Source organism: Phyllostomus hastatus, unplaced genomic scaffold, assembly GCF_019186645.2.
Source record: "Phyllostomus hastatus isolate PE091 unplaced genomic scaffold, TTU_PhHast_1.1 phas_scaffold_78, whole genome shotgun sequence".
NCBI lineage: Eukaryota > Metazoa > Chordata > Mammalia > Chiroptera > Phyllostomidae > Phyllostomus > Phyllostomus hastatus.
In genome coordinates, this window is record NW_025334041.1 from 45,700,862 (window position 1) to 45,720,553 (window position 19,692).

General features: G+C 36.1%; 1 protein-coding gene across 2 annotated transcripts in view; it reads right to left on the reverse strand.

The window, feature by feature from the left end:
- The window catches only part of RELN (reelin), a 561,035-nt gene that overhangs the window by 461,185 nt on the left and 80,158 nt on the right, over positions 1 to 19,692 (reverse strand). The gene's annotated exons all lie outside the window — the stretch shown is intronic.

Here is a 19,692-nt window from a genome sequence, read left to right on the forward strand (position 1 = left end):
AATATACATATCCCTATGTTCACTGCAGCGTTATTTTCAATAGCCAAGATTTGGAAGCAGCCCATGTTCATCAATAGATGAGTGGATAAAAATGTTGTGGTACATTTATAGAATGGAATACTACTTGGCCATAAGAACAAAATCTTATCCTTTGAGACAGCATGGATGGACCTGTAAAGCATTATGCTAAGTGAAATAGGCCAATCAGAGAAAGATAAGTACCATATGATTTCACTTATATGTGGAATATAGTGAACACAATAAACTAACAAACAAAATAGAAACAGACCTATATATACAGAGAACAGATGGACAGCTGCTAGAGGGGAGGGTGGTTGCAGGACTGAGTGAAATAGTGAAGTGATTGAGCAAAAAAATTTTTTTAAAAAACTCACCCCACCCCCGACAAAAAGTCTCAACAGTGTGGTAATCACCAAAGGGAAAGGGGGTTGGAGGTATGTAGAAGAGACTAAAAGGGGGATAATTGGTAATGGAAAGCATCTTGACTTGGGGTGGTGAACACACAATACAATGTATAGATGATGTATTATAGAGTTGTATACCTGAAAACTATATAATTCTATTAACCAATGTCACCCCAATAAAATCAATAAAGGAGAAAAAGTAAATTTCATGTTGTGGAAATTATATCTCAAAAATAAAAACAAAAAGAGCATATTGAAGTCTCTAAGAGGTATTGTTTAACTTTGTTTAACTAGCATATTACAAGCTTTTTACTACTGTAATACTCTTTTTCCATGTAAGACCTATTAACACTCTCAAGACACTAATGTTTGCAAGAAGCAGTGTGGAAAAAGCTGTTATTAACACAATATTTTCAAAGTCAGTCTAAGATGTGGCTAATAACAGCTCCTTATTGAGATGAGACAAGAAGAGAGATAAGGGGTGAGCTAGGGGCTTGAAAGATAAACTTCATCAACCTCACAATTATTCAGTGAGCTGCTCACTTGTTCTATTCTCTAGAACCAGAAAGCCAACCCCCTGCTGAGTTCTTAATTTTATAACAGATTTTTCTCCATTTTTGTTCTTATTGTTAGAAATGTTATCAGATCATATAGGTTAAAGTCAGGTTTAAGAAACTGTCTCATAATGCAAATATTTATTTTAAAAAGAAAACAATTAAGGATAAACTGAATATCTCCCCAGAATATGATCTGTTATAGCTCCATTTACTTTACATTTAACTTGCTATTTGCCAGAGTTCATGTGGAGAGGAACTCTTCTGAAAGAGACCCAGAATCAACAGAGTTAATTAGGTGATAACAACACATGGTTCTAATGTATGAAAACATGTAGGAGGAAAAGCAGGAGGGAGCTCGGTCTGAACTTTTACCAAAATATTAACAATTTTTGCTATTCTGTTTTGCTAAAATGGCAACACCCACACTATCAAGTATCTTTCCATTTAGACATTCAGAGTCCTGAAAACAGTAATTTAGTTGTGTGCTTGCCTCAGAGAGCAGCCTACATGTCTATTGGGCTACATGCAAAAAAACTGAGCATCAAAGGGTTGAATACAAACAAAAGAACAGAAGACAAGAGTGGAAACAGAACTGGCATGTGGTGAAATGCCTTTTTTGGATTCCTACATCCATTTTCAAATTCATAAGTTGCATCCAGAGCTGTTTTCTAGAAGATGTTAAAAATTTACTCTCACTCTTCTTAAAGAATATTTCAAAGATAATTTATCAGAATTACTTTTAGGAAGTAATGACATTATAAAATTATTTTAAATTGTTGTCAGATTCAACTGCCAGGAAAGAAGCCAACTTTATCCAAGAGTATTTATAAATCAATTATTATGAACATGGAACATAAACTCATTTATCATTATCTGGATATCCAATAAAGAGGACTAGAAAACTGCAAAAGTACACCACATTACAAGCAAAATAACTGTTGGATCAGAGTCAATCTTTGAAGTTTATTCTTTTAAGCATGTACTTCGATCTTGTCTGCTGTTAAAATGGATAGTCTGGCATACTCTGTGAAGTGACACTTCTTCTTTTTTAGATTCAGCTGTTGATACTTGTGAGTTTGTTGTTATTTTAATGTTCATGGTTTTCATCTTCTTTTTCTTAGATAAGTCCCTTTAACATTTCATGTAATAATGGCTTGGTGGTGATGAACTCCTTTAGCTTTAATTTTCTGGGAAGAACTTTATTTGCCCTTCCATTCTAAATGATAGCTTTGCTGAATACTAAGCAAACAACCAGAACAGAAGCAGAATCATAGATATGGAGATAATTTGGAGAGTTATCAGGGAGGGGTAAGGGGAAGAATGGGGGAAAAGATACAGGGATTGAGAACCATAATTGGTAGGTACAAAATAGACCAGGGTAGGGGTTGTAAAGAATACTATAGGAAATGGAGAAGCCAAAAACTTCTATTCACGACCTGTGGACAAGAACTAACATGGGGTACTTCTGGAATAAAGGGATATACTGGGTGGAGGGGGCAACTGGGATAAGTGTAATAGCATAATCAGTTAAATATACTTAAAAAAGTGACAAATACTGTTTCTACAAAACAGTATTTCTTATCAGCAAAGGCCCACAATTGCTAATTGGATTTTTAAATTATTATTTAAGAAAGAGACAGAATGTATTCTCAATTCTGTTTTTATCTAGTGAGGGATAAAACCTCACTTACAGAAAACTAATTTCCAGAATTCTTAAAATCTCTGGCATATGAAAAAGTACCCACAAACAAGATGACCTAGTGCTATACCCTTGTCTGTTCAGAGCTCAGTCTTGGGGGCAAATATTTTTTAAAATAACAGAAGTAAGATTTATATTTGTCAAGGCACAATAGATTCATCAAAAACAATTTTAACACCGACAAGCAAAATTTTAACAAAATAATTTCAAAAACCATAAATTAGATAATATAATGGCAACTTCCATTAGAATCTGCTCTAAAAATGTGGATTTCCTGATGTTCTTATTTATGAATAACCAGCGTGCTGTGATTCAGAGAACATACATCTGAGCAGGAATAAGGAAGAGAAAAGAATTACAAAAAATCCAGTTCCTTTTACATTTTTTAAGTACTGACAGTGGTTTCTGAGCACATATCTTATCAAGGCTAAATTCCTCTATCTGGAATCTATGGAGTGTCCAGGGAACATTAACAAGTAATTTATTAAGATGCTATGCTATAAGTCATGATACAATAAAAGTCTTTGAGGAGAACATAGGCAGGAAAATCTCAGATATTCCATGCAGCAATATTTTCACCATTATGTCCCCTAGAGCAAGGGACATAAAGGAAAGAATAAACAAATGGGACTTCATCAGAAATAAAAAGCTTCTGCATGGCTAAAGAAAACCTGAGCACAATGAAGAGGGAACCAACCACATGGGCCACCATATTTGCCAATGATACCCCGGACAAGGGTTTGATCTCCAACACATATACAGAACTCACATGACTCCACTCCAAAAAGACAAACAATCCAATTAAAAAATAGGCAAAAGACCTGAACAGACACTTCTCCAAGGAGGACATACAAAGGGCCCAGAGACATATGAAAGAATGCCCAGCATCACTAGCCACAATACAAAATAAACCACAATGAGATACCACTTCACACCAGTCAGGATGGTTATCATAAACAAATCAACAAACAATAAATACTGGGGGGGTCGTAGAGAAAAGGGAACCCTAGTACATTGGTTTTGGGAATACAGACTGGTACAGCCACTGTGGAAAACAGTATGGAATTTCCTCAGAAAACTAAAAATGGAACTGCCTTTTGACCCAGCAATTTCACTGCTGGGATTATACCCTAAGAATCCTGAAACACTAATTCAAAAGAACCTGTGTACCCAATGTTCACAGCAGCATGATTTACAATAGCCAAGTGTTGGAAGCAACCTAGATACCTATCAGTAAATGAGTGAATTGAAAAACTATGGTACATTTACAGAATGAAATACTACACAGAAGAAAGAAAGAAGCAACTCTTAGCCTTCTCAACAGCGTGGATGGAACTAGAGAGCATTATGCTAAGTGAAATGATCCAGGACATGAAAGACAGATACCATATGATCTCACCTGTAAGTGGAACCTAATCAACAAAACAAACAAACAAGCAAAATATAGCGAGACACATTGAAATAAACAACAAACTGACAGTAACCAGAGGGGAGAGGGATATCAGGGGAAAGAAGGGTAGGGTCATCAAGGAACATGTATAAAGGACCCATGGACAAGGCCAAAGTGGGGAAGGACTGAGGGTGGGAAGGAAAGTGGTGGCAGGAAAATGGAGACAAGTGTACATGAACAACAATAAAAAAAGATGATATGAGATGGATGAATCTAATGTATTTTTTTAATTTTTGGATTTATTTTTGGCATAAAGGAAAGAAAAATGGTGGCAAGTACTTTTTAATGACCATTTACCATGTTCAATTATATAAGAAATTATATGAGAAAAGCTTTGTAGTTAAAACAAAACATTACACATATGTACCAGAAAATCTTCCTTAATGATCTCACTTGATGTAATCTTAGAATATGTTCCCAAGAAATTACAGAGTCCTCACATTTTTTAAAAGGCGTAAGAAATAAAATAAGAAATTAACCTATGTATCATTAAGACATCAACCTGCCCTAAGATATGAAGCTGTACTGAACAATCTTGTTCTTTCTATGCTCTTGATTGTGAAGAAGGCACTTAAGTCAATCACTCTCCTACCTGAAGGCACTCTCCTACCTGCTACCTCCAGTAGAGAAAGGGACAAAATGGTAGGTAAGATAAATTTCCCCAGGATCTCTAATGATAAAGTTTACATGTTTGTATAGTTGTAAATGTATGTATTGATGTGTAGGCATATGTATGCATATAGATTCAGAAATATCCTCAAACTTAGATAGTAATACTGTCTCCCTTATCCATACCTGCACACTTGTGCACAAACATGAATTTACTAATGCCAACTCTAGCAGTAAAATACTCTATGAATCTTCAAAGATTTTTTATTGCTTTTTACTTAATAAATATTTATTGAGCACTTGTTATATGCCATAAGAGTGAAGGTAACTAGACTACCTGTTATCTTCAAAGAGGTATAAAAGTTTTTAAACAAGTAAATTCAATAGATTGTTAGAGATGACTTGTAGAGGTCAACGAAGAGAGTGAAGCATGGAGGAGAGAGTAAAGAGTTCCACAGAGGTGGGGGCCAGGGAGAAGAAAAGAGGAGAAGTCATAAAGGCTTAATAGAGGAGGTGAGTCAGGACAGAGGCACTAAAAGATGGCTGGATGTTTACCTAACTGACAGGGCCAGCAGGAATTCCAAGCACTTACAAACAAAAGCATAGAGGTCTTAAGCGCTAGGATTTTGGAACTGAGTATGGGTTATTACGATTTGTGTGTGGGTATAGATGTGTGTATGTGATTTATAAACAGGTTACTGAAAAAAATATAAGGAGGCTGGAAGAGATGAGGGGAGGGACAGACAGGGAAAGAGCACAGAGGGCTTTTTTAGTCAAGGTTCTTTTGGTTGTAATAGAAACTAACTCAAGCTGTCTTGGGCTGTAATGGGGAGCTTAATGAGAGGTTACACAGGCAGGATTGAATTATGGTTTTGCAACTGCCTTCATATGACTGTGGATAAATTACCTACCCTCTCTGTGCCTTGGATTATTTATCTACAGAATGAAGATAATTATAGTAGGATTTTTAATTAAGATCAAAAGAATTAATACCTGCAACACACTCAGCACATAGAGAATGCTTGATAAATATTGGTTATTTTTATTTTTGTTTCTTAGAACTCAAGACTATCTGAGCCTGGTGGAAGTGAATCCTAAACCGTAGGGTAAGCTCTAATACCTCAGGCAGCATTCTGCCCCTCTCTCCTTCTCTTCTTCATGTAGGACTTCCTCTGAGCCATTGTGGAGGATGGATGCCCAGAGCTCCCAAATGTTTATATGTGCTTTTATCCAGCTCATGGATATTGGACTGGGACTGACAAGTCTTGATTCCAAATTGCTCTACTAGTAAATTACATTGACTCAGTTTTGCTTGTGTATCTCATGGTCTAAACTGAGGTCAAAAGGTTAGAGTAAAAACATGCCACAGTCAGTGGCCTACCCCTTGAATGGCAAAAAGGAGGGCAGAGGAGTAATTCATCTTGATTTCTAAGTTTCACCATTTTCAGGTTTGAGCCATAGAATAGGCTAAGCAATCTGGATCTTTAGAGGTGTTAGAGTCACCGATGAATACTTCAGAAATTTAATAATCCCATTACTTTACAGCCCCCTTAAACTCCCCCCCCCCATTTGCTCAGGCCTACCTTCTTTAAGCATCTTGGAGCTGCCAAATGTCCCTCCACTAAACAAAATCCCATACATCCATAATGGAAAATTATTTAGCTATAAAACAGAGTACTGATACATGCTACAACATGGATGACCTTTGAAAACATTATGTTAAATAAAAGGAGCCAGCCACAAAAGGCTACGTATTGCATGATTCTATTTACATGAAATGTCCCAAATGGGCAAATGCATAGAAAGTAGATTGGTGGTTGACAGGGACTGGAGTGAGAGGGTGAGAAGAGGGGTTGGGGAGTGACTGCTAATAGATATGGAATTTCTTTTTGAAGGGATGATATATTCTGGAATTAGATAGTGCAACAGCATAACCTTGTACAACCTTGTAAATTTACTGCAAGTCATCAAAATGTAAACTTTAAAATAATAAATTTTATGGTATGTGAATTCTATGTGTTTTTAAAGTATCTGAATATGATATCAGAACTGGTTTTAGTTCTCATGTTTACATTATGTTATGATGAGCCACCACCTGCTCATCCTAAGCCTTGCTCCCTTACCTATACACTGGGACAGGACTGGACCAGGCTGTACCAAAGGTCCATTTCAGCTTTAAACTCTATGGGCACATTGCCCCCTTCCAATTTAGAATCAACCTCCCTCTTTCAAACCTCTGCCACTTGGACCATCTTCTCATTGTGTTTCATATTTCAAAGAAAAAACTCATTTCTGAGTCTATATATAATACCTATTAGGAGCATATATACTAGGCACTTGAATAGACCATGTCATTTTAACCAACAACTTTGTGAACTAGGCACCATTGTTAGCACCCTCATCTTACAAAAGCAGACACTGAGGCTCAGGGAAGGAAAGTATGTGGCCCAAGTTAACAAGGAACAGAGCCAGACATGAAACCTGAGCTGGCTAACTCCGGAGGTCATGTAATGAATCACTGCATTGAGCTGCCTTCCTCCACTAATTCTTCCAGTTGACCCAAATCTCATGCCCCTCAACATCTGCTTTCGCAATTGGTTGATTAATTCAACAGCTTTATATTCATCATGCCCACTATTCTTTTTAAGCTAGTTATTTAGGAATTGGAAAATATCCCTAAGGTCTTTGTCAAATGACTGACACAACCAAGACAACACTATTTCTTAATGAAGATAATGTTGGTATATCCAAATGTAATGAATAAACACCAAATTTAGGTTAATTCCTTGTAAATAGGATAAATTAATGTGAATTTCATCTCTTGTCAGCTACATTCCTTGTACCACTGACTAGAATAATCTGATTAATTAACCGTCTTCTTGTTATAGATCATTTACCATACCCAATAAAAGGACATGCCTTTGAATCTCTCAATATGTTTAAATTTTCTCAAATATGTTACAAAGCATTTATTTGTAAAGAGACAGACAAAATAATTTAACAAGATCACTCTGAGTAATTTAGCTTAATTTAGGCTAGTAAATAAATACCACTAGAGTACAGGACCCTACAATAAAATTGTTAGTGGCTGGCCCCTCTTTACAAATGGTAAGTCTTACATTATGTGCATGTGTTCATTATCACAAGTGTATGTCTTAGTCACACAGACAGGACACCTAAGATTGAACTGCAATTCAACTTAAGGATGTGGGGGTCTTGGTGATAATTAGTAAAGTTGTAAAGTTTCTACTTAGTTTTAATGTAAAAGGTTCTACTTAGTTTTAGGTTCTACTTAGTTTAAAGGTTCTACAAAGTTAGCTTAGTAAAAGGTTCTACAAAGTGTGCTTAAATACACACTATATTTTTATTTTTAGTGACAATTTTAAAAAGTAGTAGAAAAATCTTGCATCCAGGCAATGAAAGTTTAACATGCTCTCTAAACTACTAGTAAAGTACATATTTCTACTAACTAGTGACTAATATAAGATTTAGTAAGAGTTGAAATCTTTTATAAAACATTCAAATGATTTGTTTTGTAAATGTATTTCTATTTACCTGAAGTTAGAGTATCAAATCACACTAAAAAATCCAACCATTAACTTAAAAAATTATAATACTATGCTTTAAATGTAATATTGAAAATATTAAATTTTTATATTAGTCACTTATTCTCTACTTAAAATATGATATGATTAACTGGATATTAGGGAGAAAGGACTAGAAAGAAAAAATCTTAGATCTATTCATAATGCTTTCCCCTAAAACCTGGATTTCATCAAATCTCGCTATCTTAAGAATTGTATAATTTAACAAATGATTGGATTAAGGATACCTAGTTATTATAGAAAAAATAAATTAAACACACAAGAAATTACAAAAAGTTTAAATAAAAAACTGCAAAAATGGTTGCTGTATTAGCTGAGCAAAATTAGCTAGGAACTGCAAAGCACAAAAGTTTAATGTATGCAAGCTCTAACAATTTGAAGTGTGACTGCTGCTAATCAGACCTGCAAATGCAATTCTCAGGTTTTGGAGCCAGAATATCAAGAATGTAGTAAAATGCTTTTAGGGTCAGAATACTAAATATTGAGTAAAATGCATTTCAGCCTCTGAAAAATGAACAATTTTGTATGAAAGAATATTCAAATATCCCTTTTTTGAGCAACCACAATGAGCCTTGAAGATTTACATGATGGAACTGGAATTCAATGCCAAAGACAAGGGGGAAGCATTTTTTTTTCTGGGATGCACAAAGAGATATCCATAATTAAACATCACACTTCCCTAGGGCAGCATGATTTCTTATATTGACAAGCAAAATGAGGTATTTCAAATCACATTGCTGGCATACAGTCATCTTTTGCATAACTATTGTTTTAATGTATTTCTGGCTATTAGGCATTTGTCTGTATTTGGTCAGTGAGGCATGCATTTTAAAGACTGTTGGTTTTGCATAAAAGGTTGTAGTTATGTTAGCAGAATTACATTTATTTATTTTTTTAATTTTATTTTAGTCATTGTTCAAGTGCAGAATTACATTTATACAACAGTATCTTAAGAATGATCATTGTCTTATTTTGGCTCGTCATATACATATTTCATATTGAAAGGAGTGTGGCTATAACTTCAGTGAAATTAGTACATTAAAATTAACTTTAAGTGGAAAAACTTTCAGAAGTACCTTTTTAGATTCATCTCTATGCTTTACTTTGCCTTATTTGTCACAGCTACTTAAACACATTAATATCACACACTAATCCTATGATGTGTTAAGAAAATGCCAAGCAAATCATGTTTGCTTTACATTCCATTAAAGTCAGAGCCTAATGATAGATTATGTATTCAATAACTCTTTTGTTTTAGATCAAAGAATGCCACATTATTTTATCCTGATCCTACTACAACTATTAAAACTACCAAAGAACAGCATATTTTGACATTTTACCTTCTTAAAGAGTTTCCTCTACTTTCTCACCAGCACCTAACCTAATTATATTTTCTCATTTTGCTCTTAAATAGTAAAGAATATGTTAAACTTATATCAAATACCAAAAAAATAATGTGCATTTGTTCCAAAAAGTGACCATTTATCTAAAAAGACATTTTGCCTCCTGCTATTTTTTAGGTGGGGAGATACATTCTTTCTTCTTTTATAAAAGGTGGTCAAGAATAGGCTTCCTGACATGCATTTGTGCAGAAACCTCAAGAAAGAATGCATAACAGTACATTTTTTGAGACCTTACATGCACTGAGGCCTTGCATGTTTACTTTAATACTTAATTCTTAGTTCATCTTGGAATAGAATTTTTTCCATTACCATTTATCCCCTTTATATCCTCTTCCACCTTGGCCTACCCCCTTTCTCCTTCAATCACCACACTGTTGTTCATGTCCGTGAGTCCTTTTTCATTTTTGCACAATCCCTCCACACCTCAACCTTCCCCTACCCACACCCAGGGCTATCAGCCTGCTCTCTATCTATGTGTCTCTATCACAATTTGTCTCTGTGTTGCTTGTTAATTCAATTTGTTCATTAGATTCTACATATGAGTTAAATCACATGGTACTTGTCTTTCTCTGACTCACTTATTTCACTTAGCAGAATGTTCTTCAGGTCCATCCATACTGTTGCAAAGGGTAAAATTTTCTTCTTTTTTATGGATGAGTAGCATTTCATTGTGTAAATGTACCATAGTTGCTTTATATAATCATCAAAAACATTATTTATGGATAGGTAGACACAATTCTCCTCCTCATGCAACCACAGAGAGAGTTACAACTATCCCTCAAAGCAAATAACCACCAGAACCATCAGAAAATTGAGCTGTATGAAAGTTTGACAACCAGGATTTAAAAAAGCCACATTCATCTACACGGGTAGGAGGGGCAGGGTTGTAGAGACACATGGAAAGACACAGAGACTCGGTGTGGTGTGGAGGGGTGGCTACAGTCGTGGTAGAATGGGCAATCCCACATTCATGTGTGGTGGATAAGAATCATGAGGAATACCTTGGGAGCAAGCGATCGTAGCTCTAGGCTAGACCACAGAGTCCAGGATTCCAGCACCAGGAAGATAAATCCCAATACATTCAGGTTGTAAAAATCAGTGGGGATTGGGGTGATGGAAGAAACTGCTGGATTTTTAGGAGAGACCTTTTAAAGGGCCCAAGTGGAGTTAGAATGTATGAAAACCCACCCACTCTGGGATTCACCACCAGGGCAACATCTGGAAGGGCACGAGTCACATATGGGAAGTGGGTGAAGTGGCTGGAAAAGGAGCAAGTTCTGGGAAAATCTCCAGAAGCCAGGCAGCAGCATTGTCCCCTCTCTGAGCCCTCCCCCCATACACAGCCACAAAGTGGTAGTGTGTTGCCCCACCAGGGCAATTACCTAAGGCACCACCGGACACAATTTACAGGTATCTTTTACAGGGAGTCAAAGAAGCTCTGCCTAATACACTGAAACAAACACAGGGAGGCTGCTGAGTAGAGAAGACAAAGAAATATGGCCCAAATGAAAGAACAGAACAAAACCCCAGAAAAAGAACTGAATGAAAGAGAGATAATCAATCTATCAGATGTAGATTTCAAAACATTGGTGATCAGGATGCTCAAAAAATTCATTGAATACAGCAAAAACATAAGGGAAGAAATGAAGGTTACACTAAGTGAAACAAAATCTACAGGATACTAATAGTACTGTAGAATCAAACCAACAGTTTTATAACACAAGGAAGGAAAAAGCATTTAATCAGAACAACAGGAAAAGAAAAGAATTTTAAAAAATGAGCATAGGCTTAGAAACCTATGGGACTTTAAACATACCAACATCTGAATCATAAGGATGCCAGAAGGAGAAGAGGAAGAGCAAAAACTTAAAAACTTATTTGAAAAAATAATGAAGGAGAACTTCCCTAATTTGATGAAGGAAATGGACGTACAAGTCCAGAAAGCACAGAGAATCCCAAACAAGTTGGACCCAAAGAGGACTACAACAAGGCAGATCATAATTAAAATGCCAAAGGTAAAAGATAAAGAGGGAATCTTAAAAACAGCAAGAGAAAAGCAGAGGGTTATCTACAAAGACTGAATTGATTTCTCAAAAGAAAATTTGCAGGCAAGAACGGACTGGCAAAAAGTACTCAAAGTGATGAAAAGCAAGGACCTACCACCTAGACTACTCCATCCAGAAAGGCCATTCCATTTAGAATGGAAGGGCACATAAAGTGCTTCCCAGACAGGGTAAAGCTAAAGGACTTTATCATCACTAAGCCATTATTACATGAAATATTAAAGGAACTTATTTAAGAAAAAGAAGATCAAAGTTATGAACATTCAAAGGGCAACCAATTCAAAACTATCAACAACTGAATCTAAAAAACAAACAAACAAACTAAGCAAACAACCAGAATAGAAACAGAATCACAGATATGGAGATCACATGGAGAGTTATCATGGGAGGAGGAAGGGAGAGAATGGGGAAAAAGGAGCAGGGATTAAGAAGTATAATTGGTAGGTATAAAATAGGGAGGGGGAGTTAAGAATAGTATAGGAAATGGAGAACCCAAAGAATTTATATGTATGACCCATGGACATAAACTAAGGCGGGGAATTGCTGGAGGGAAGGGGGATACCAGGTGGAGGAGGACAAAGGGGGAAAAATTGGGACAACTGTAATAACCTAATCAATAAAATATATTTAAAAGCATTATTTATGAAGATTAACTCTATTTAACAATATTCAGGTATTTATTTAATTTATTTTTTATTTTTTATTTTTAATATTTTTTATTTCTTTTCACCTCTTTTAAAATTTTTTTCACACTTTTTTATTGTTGTTCAAGTACAGTTGTCTCCATTTTCCCTCTACCCCAGCCATCCCCACTTTCCACTCTTGATCCTACCCCACTTTGGTTTTATCCATGTGTCCTTTATACATGTTCCTGAAAACCCTTCCACCTTTTCCCTCCATTATCCCCTCCCACATCCCCTCTGGTTACTATCCCTTTGTTCTTAATTTCAATGTCTCTAGTTATATTTTGCTTGATTGTCTGCCTTGTTGATTAGGTTCCATTTATAGCTGAGATCATATGGTATTTGTCCCTCACCACCTGACTTATTTCACTTAGTATAAACCTCTCCAGATCCATCCATGCTGTTGCAAAGGGTAGGAACTCCTTCTGTCTTTCTGCTGCATAGTATTCCATTGTGTAAATGCACCATAGCTTTTTGATCCATTCATTTACTGATGGGCACTTAGGTTGCTTCCAGCTCTTGGCTATTGTAAATTGTGCTGCTATGAACATTGGGGTGCATAGATTCTTTTGAATTGGTATTTCAGGGTTCTTAGGGTATAATCCCAGCAGTGGAATTGCTGGGTCGAAAGGCAATTCCATTTTGTTTCCTGAGGAAATTCCATACTGTTTTCCACAGTGGCTGAACCAGTTTGCATTCCCACCAACAGTGCACTGGGGTTCCCTTTTCTCCACATCCTCTCTAACAGTTGTTGTTTGTTGATTTGTTTATGGTGTCCATTCTCATCGGTATGAAGTGAATCTCATTGTGGTTTTAATTTCATTGTTAAGATAATTTAGCACAATCACATCAATACACAGTTCTTTGGATATTACTGAAACTTTAAAAAGGTCTCATGTATCTATCCATCCATATAAAAATCATGTTCTATAAAAATGGCTAGTGACTATAAAAATGGACATCGGAGCATTTTATTATGGAAGTCAGACCACCATCAAGGTGCTTCAAGCTCAGAACTGTCTTCAGACCATCTCAATTACCCATGATGGGAAGACTATTTACAATTTAAGCTAATCAGAATACATTCTAACTGAAGTGAAACTGCATTTATAGCTTTCAGAGTCACCACCACACAAAGTATCTTAAAGCCTGGGTGTTCTAAATAATTTCTAACAATTTCATCCTTAGGTTTTTGTTTGGCTTAACTAGCTAAAATCTGAGGCAATATGATACATTCATTTCATATGTTCTTCCAAATGTGTTTACAACATACTTATGAATGATATTTAATGATTTTTCTCACTTAAAGTGTCCATTTTGACAAATGATAGTTACTTCATCCGGCTAAGTCTTCTCAAAACATATGGATCTGTAAACTCCAGATTAATTCCACCTGAGAACATTTTTTTTTCCTCAAAGAAAGTATATAAAAGTTCTGGACTGCGAAAATCAGCTGCTTTTGTTACCAAGATTTATAATTTTGGAATACTGAGTTTCACTGAGCATTTTCTATGTGCTAAAGCTTTATGTAAACCAACTCCTTTAATCCTCATAACTATGCAACATCTTATGAAGCAGGTACCATTATCATCACCTTTTCATAGATGAGGAAATTAAGCTTAGAAAAGTTAAGGAATTTGGTTGAGCCACGTGGCTAAAATAATTGGGGACTGAATCTGCAAGTAGGTTTATGTGACTCCACAGCCCAAACTTTACCCCTCCACATACCGTTCCTTCTCATTGCCAATGCCAGCCTCTACTTTGACTCCTCATATGCCCTATCACATCAGAACCTTTCACCACATCAGCCTTTCTGCATTCACTGTTGTACCTTATAGTTTGTTCTCCATGCTGACCTCAGAGTGATCTTTTTAAGATGAAAACATGCTCAAGTCACTTCTCAGCCTAAAGTCTTCAATAGCTTCCCCTTCCCAAGATTCTGAATGGTCTGTCTCTGACCTCCTGTCCTGCCCTATCATTTCCCTCTTGATGCCTGACCCAGTTAGAATACAGCTAGTCTCTTCCCACCCTGAGACCTTTTGATCTACTGTTTCCTCCTTCAGGTAATCTGTGTACCAACTTCCACAGACCTTTAGCTAACTAATTGCTACTCGTTCTTCACATCTCAGCTCAATACCACTTCCTCAGGGAAGCTTTTCCTGACTACATTCCATTTTACCCCAAGTTAGATTAATATCTCTGTCCTACCCTTTCCCAGCACTCAGTACTTCTCCTAGCTAGATAGGCATTAGCAAGACTTACTATTATATATTTACATGGTCATTAAATAATGTCTGTCTCTATCATTTAATTAATATAGATGAGTGGTTCTCAAACTTTAATATGTATCAGTCATCTGGAGTGCTTATTAAAAATTGGTAACTGAGTCCCATCCCTATGGGATATAAATCACAGTCTAGAGTAAGGCCTGGAACTCTGTATTTATAAGTTGCCATTGATACAGATGCCACTGGATACTGGACTAATCCAGTGCAGTGGTTCTCAGCCCTGGAAAACTATTATAATCACCTGGGGAGCTTTAAAAATTACCAATGCCCAAGCCCAAGTCCCACAGGTTTTGATTTAATTGGGCTATGGTAGAAGCCAGGACATCATAAGACAAATATTGCATTCTTATACACACACACACACACACACACATACACACACATATTTTTCACACAAAGTGTGTGTGTATATATATATACACACATATATACACACACATATGTATCACATACACACATTCAAATTTAATTGAATCTCTAGTAAATTTTTGTTAAATCTGGCAATCCTACTAGTGGATCCTGTTGTAATATAAGAGGTACTAGTATGCTACGTACAGGGTGGGACAAAAGTAGGTTTACAGTTTTGAGTACAAGAAACAAAGTTTATTCTTGTATTATTATTTATGATTTATTATATTATTTTCCATACAAATAACTGTAAATTATGTACCTATTTCCCCACCTTGTATATTACTCACCTATATAATCATAATTGACCTTTCACCTCTGAACACAAAAAGAGTGGGGCTAAATAAGTGGAATTTTTAAACCTAAGAGGAATTTTTAATTTTTAAATTATTTTTGTGTTATTCTACTACACTTGTTCCAATTTTTCCCCCTTTGCTTTCCTCCACCCATCCCACATCCCCTCTGTTTTCATCTATGTTTTCCTCTATGACTTTTATGGTGTCATGATTTATATTTAAGTTTTTTATCAATTTTGAGTTTATTCTGGTGTATGGTGTAAGTTAGTGGTCTAGTTTTTTGTTTGTTTGTTTGTTTTGTGTTTTTTTTTTTGCATTTATGAGTCTAGTTCTCCCAACATTATTTATTAAAGAAGATATTTTTACTCTATTGTATGCTCCTTCCCTATTTGTCAAATATTAATTGACTATATAGCCTTGGGTTTATTTCTGAGCTCTCTGTTCCATTCCATTGATCTACATGTCCATTCTTACACCAGTATCAGACTGTTTTGATTACAGTGGTATTATAGTATAGTTTCATATCAGGTATTGTGATCCCTCCTACTTTGTTCTTCTTTCTCAAGATTTCTGAGGCTATTTCAGGTCTTTTTTGGTTCCATATAAATTCTTGAAATATTTGTTCTAGATCTGTGAAATATGCCATTGATATTTTAATAAGAATTGCATTGAATCTATAGATTGCTTTGGGTAGTATGGACATTTTAATGATATTAATTCTTCCAATCCACAAAAACAGTATGTGCTTCCATTTATTTGTGTCTTCCTTCATTTCTTTTTCAGTGTTCTTTAGTTTTTTTTAGTACAGTTCTTTTACCTCCTTGGTTATATTTATTCCTAGGTACTTCATTTTTCTTGTTGCTATAGTAAATGGGATATTTTTCTTAGTTTCCCTTTCTGATACTTCATTGTTGGTGTACAAAAATGTCATCAATTTCTGAATATTGACTTTGTATCCCACTATTTTGACAAATTCACTTATTATGTCTAGTTTTTTGGTGGAGACCATAGGGTTTTCTATGTACACTATCATGTCATCTGAAAATAATGACAGTTTTACTTCCTGTTTTCCATTTTGGATGCCTTTTCTTTTTTCTTGTCAGATCGCTGTGGCTAAAACTTCCAGTATTACATTGAATGAGTGATGAAAGTGAACACCTTTGTCTTGTTCCTGATCTTAGGGGAAAAGCTTTTATATTTTGACCATTGAGTATTATGTTGGTTGTAGGATTCTTGTATATGGTTTTTATTATGTTGAGGTATGCTCCCTCTAGTCCCACTTTGCTTACTCTTTTTATCATAACTGTGTGCTGGAGAAGCTTTTTTTTCTTGAGGATTAGACCTTAGTAGCAGTTACCAACAGATTGTAAACCTTATATAGGATCATTTAAAACTAAGGCAAATTCTCAAAGTCAAGTGATTTAGCATGATGAATAAATGACTTCCAGATCCCTTTAAGCCCTAAGCTGTGAAGCTCATCTTGGGCCAGCAGACTGACCATGCAGCATCAACATTATTACTCTGACATCAGTGAGTAAGTCACTTGGGCATAATTGGGGCTGACACAGAAGAGGTACTCTTTCATATATCAAAAGTAGTATAAATTTCTTAATTAATAAATACCCCAGAAAAAATAAAATTTTGAACTCATAAGCACCTTTGATAATACAATTCTTCCTTCTCACATCAATGCAGGAAGTCTTGTATAGCTTTCCAACATTAGAGTAAGACCAGGGATTTCATGTCCTATATAGAGTAATATAGTAAATTTGCATTTTTTATGCTTAACAGGGTCTGCTTGATTCCATTTTGACAAATTTACAGGTATTACAGATTATGAGTAGAGATTTCCAAATTGAAAAATCAATGACCATTGTGTAGCCTCCAGTCTCTCCACATAAGTAACCTACTGGGGAGTTCCAGTGAAGCTGTAGGTGTAGGTGGAAACCTTTTGTTTCCTTGCATAACCAAAAGGAGGATAATAGCCAATCTAAAATCAATAAACAACCAAAAGTGCCAGAAAATCAAACTGCATGGAAATCTGACAACCAAGGAATTAAAGAAAAAATCAACCACAGCCACCAGATCAGTAAGGACCACACCAAGTGGGTGGACTCAGAAATACCTTGGTTATAGGAGGACTGTGGGGGGTGAGGTTGGCTGCTGAGCTCAGTGGGCTTCGTGGGAGGGGCTGACTTAAGGGGAAAACTGAGACTGAGAGCAGACTGTGAGCTATGGCTGGGGATGCTACAGTGGGAGTTTCTCCCAGTCTCACTTGAGAGTTTGTTGAAAAGTGTGCTAGAGACAGCAGGCAGGCAGGCTTGCCTACTGTTCCCTCTCTGGTCCCTCCCCCACAGCCAGCACTATAGCACAGCAAAGAGGGTTGCCCTGCCTGGGTGAATACCTAAGGCTCTGACCCCTCACAACTTAACAGGTACCCCGAGACAAAGAAATATGGCCCAAATGAAAGAACAGAGCATAACCTCAGAAAGGGAACTAAGCAAGGAGGAGATCACCAACCCAACTGATGCAGAATTTAAAGCCTTGGTAATCAAAATGCTCACAGACCTGATTGAGCTTGGTCAAAAAATGAAAGAACAAATTAAAGATACCCAAAATGAAATAAAGCAAAATATTCAGGGAACCAGCAGTGGCAGGAAGGAAACCAGAACTCGAAGCAATGCTTTCAAAAGGAAAAAATAAACATCCAACCAGATCAGAAAGAAGAAACAAGAATCCAAAAAAAAAATGAAGAGAGGGTGAGGATTCTCTGGAACACCCTGAAACATTCTGATATCTGAATTACAGGGGTGCCAGGAGAAGAAGAACAAGAAATCGAAAACTTATTTGAACAAATAATGAAGAAAAACTTCCCCAATCTGGTGAAGGAAATAGACTTCCAGGAAGTCCAGGAAGCCCAGAGAACAAGTTGGACCAAAGAGGAACACACCAAAGCACATCATCATTAAGTTACCCAAGATTGAAGACAAAGAGAAAATCCTAAAAGCAGCAAGAGGAAAGGAGAGAGTTACCTACAAAGGGGTGCCAATTAGGATATCAGCTGATTTCTCAAAAGAAACCTTACAGGCAAAAAGGGGCTGGAAAGAAGTATTCCAAGTCATGAAAGGCAAGGGCTTACATCCAAGATTACTCTACCCAGCAAAGCTTTCATTTAGAATGGAAGGACAGACAAAGTGCTTCCCAGATAAGGTCAACTTAAAGGAGTTCATCATCACCAAGTCCTTATTATATGAAACATAAAAGGACTTATCTAAGAAAAAGCAGATCAAAACTATGAATAATAAAATGACAACAAACTCACAACTATCAACAAATGAATGTAAAAGAAAAGAAAAACAATGAAAACAAAAACTAAGCCAACAACCAGAACAGGAACAGAATCAGAAAAATGGATATCACATGGAGGGAGTTCAGTGGGTAGCGGGGAGGAAGGAATAGGGGGGAAAAGGTACAGGGAAGAAGCACAATTGGTAGGCATAAATAGATGGGGAGAGATAAAAATGATATAGGAAACAGAGGACTCAAAGAACTTATATGTACAATCCATGGACATGAACTAAGGAGGGTGGGGAATGTTGGAGGGGGGATAAAGGGGGGAAATTGGGAAAACTGTAATAGTATAATCAATAAAAAATACTTAAAAAGAGTAACCTAACATGCCTCTGATTTAAGGACAATGACTCCATATAAATGCCTTAAATAGTAAATCACATTCTTTTATGAATACTCATGAATTCAATCATTTAAACAATTATTACTATCTTCTATGTGTAATACTGAATGCTTACTTGCCAAACTTAACATGACACTTTTCACCTACTCCAGGATTTTAGGAACTGTTTATAAAAAAACGGATACAGAATAATTGCATGGGCATCAAAGTGAATTCCAATTCTAGCAACCTATATGACCTAAATGAGAGAATATTCCACGAACCCACAGGGCCAAGTGTAATAGTGGCAGATGATGGAGAGAGGGATCTAGATGGTCACACCAAGATCATACATGGTTGGCTGCACATTTACGTGGCTTATTTCAGGTCACCCAACTTCAAAAACAAACACAAAAAATCACTTCAGATTATTTTCTCTGAAATAATGCCTAATATTTTAAAACAGATTATTTCAAAAATAAGATCTCTAACTATATAAAATATTGATGATTATTGATTTCTTATGTCAGGGT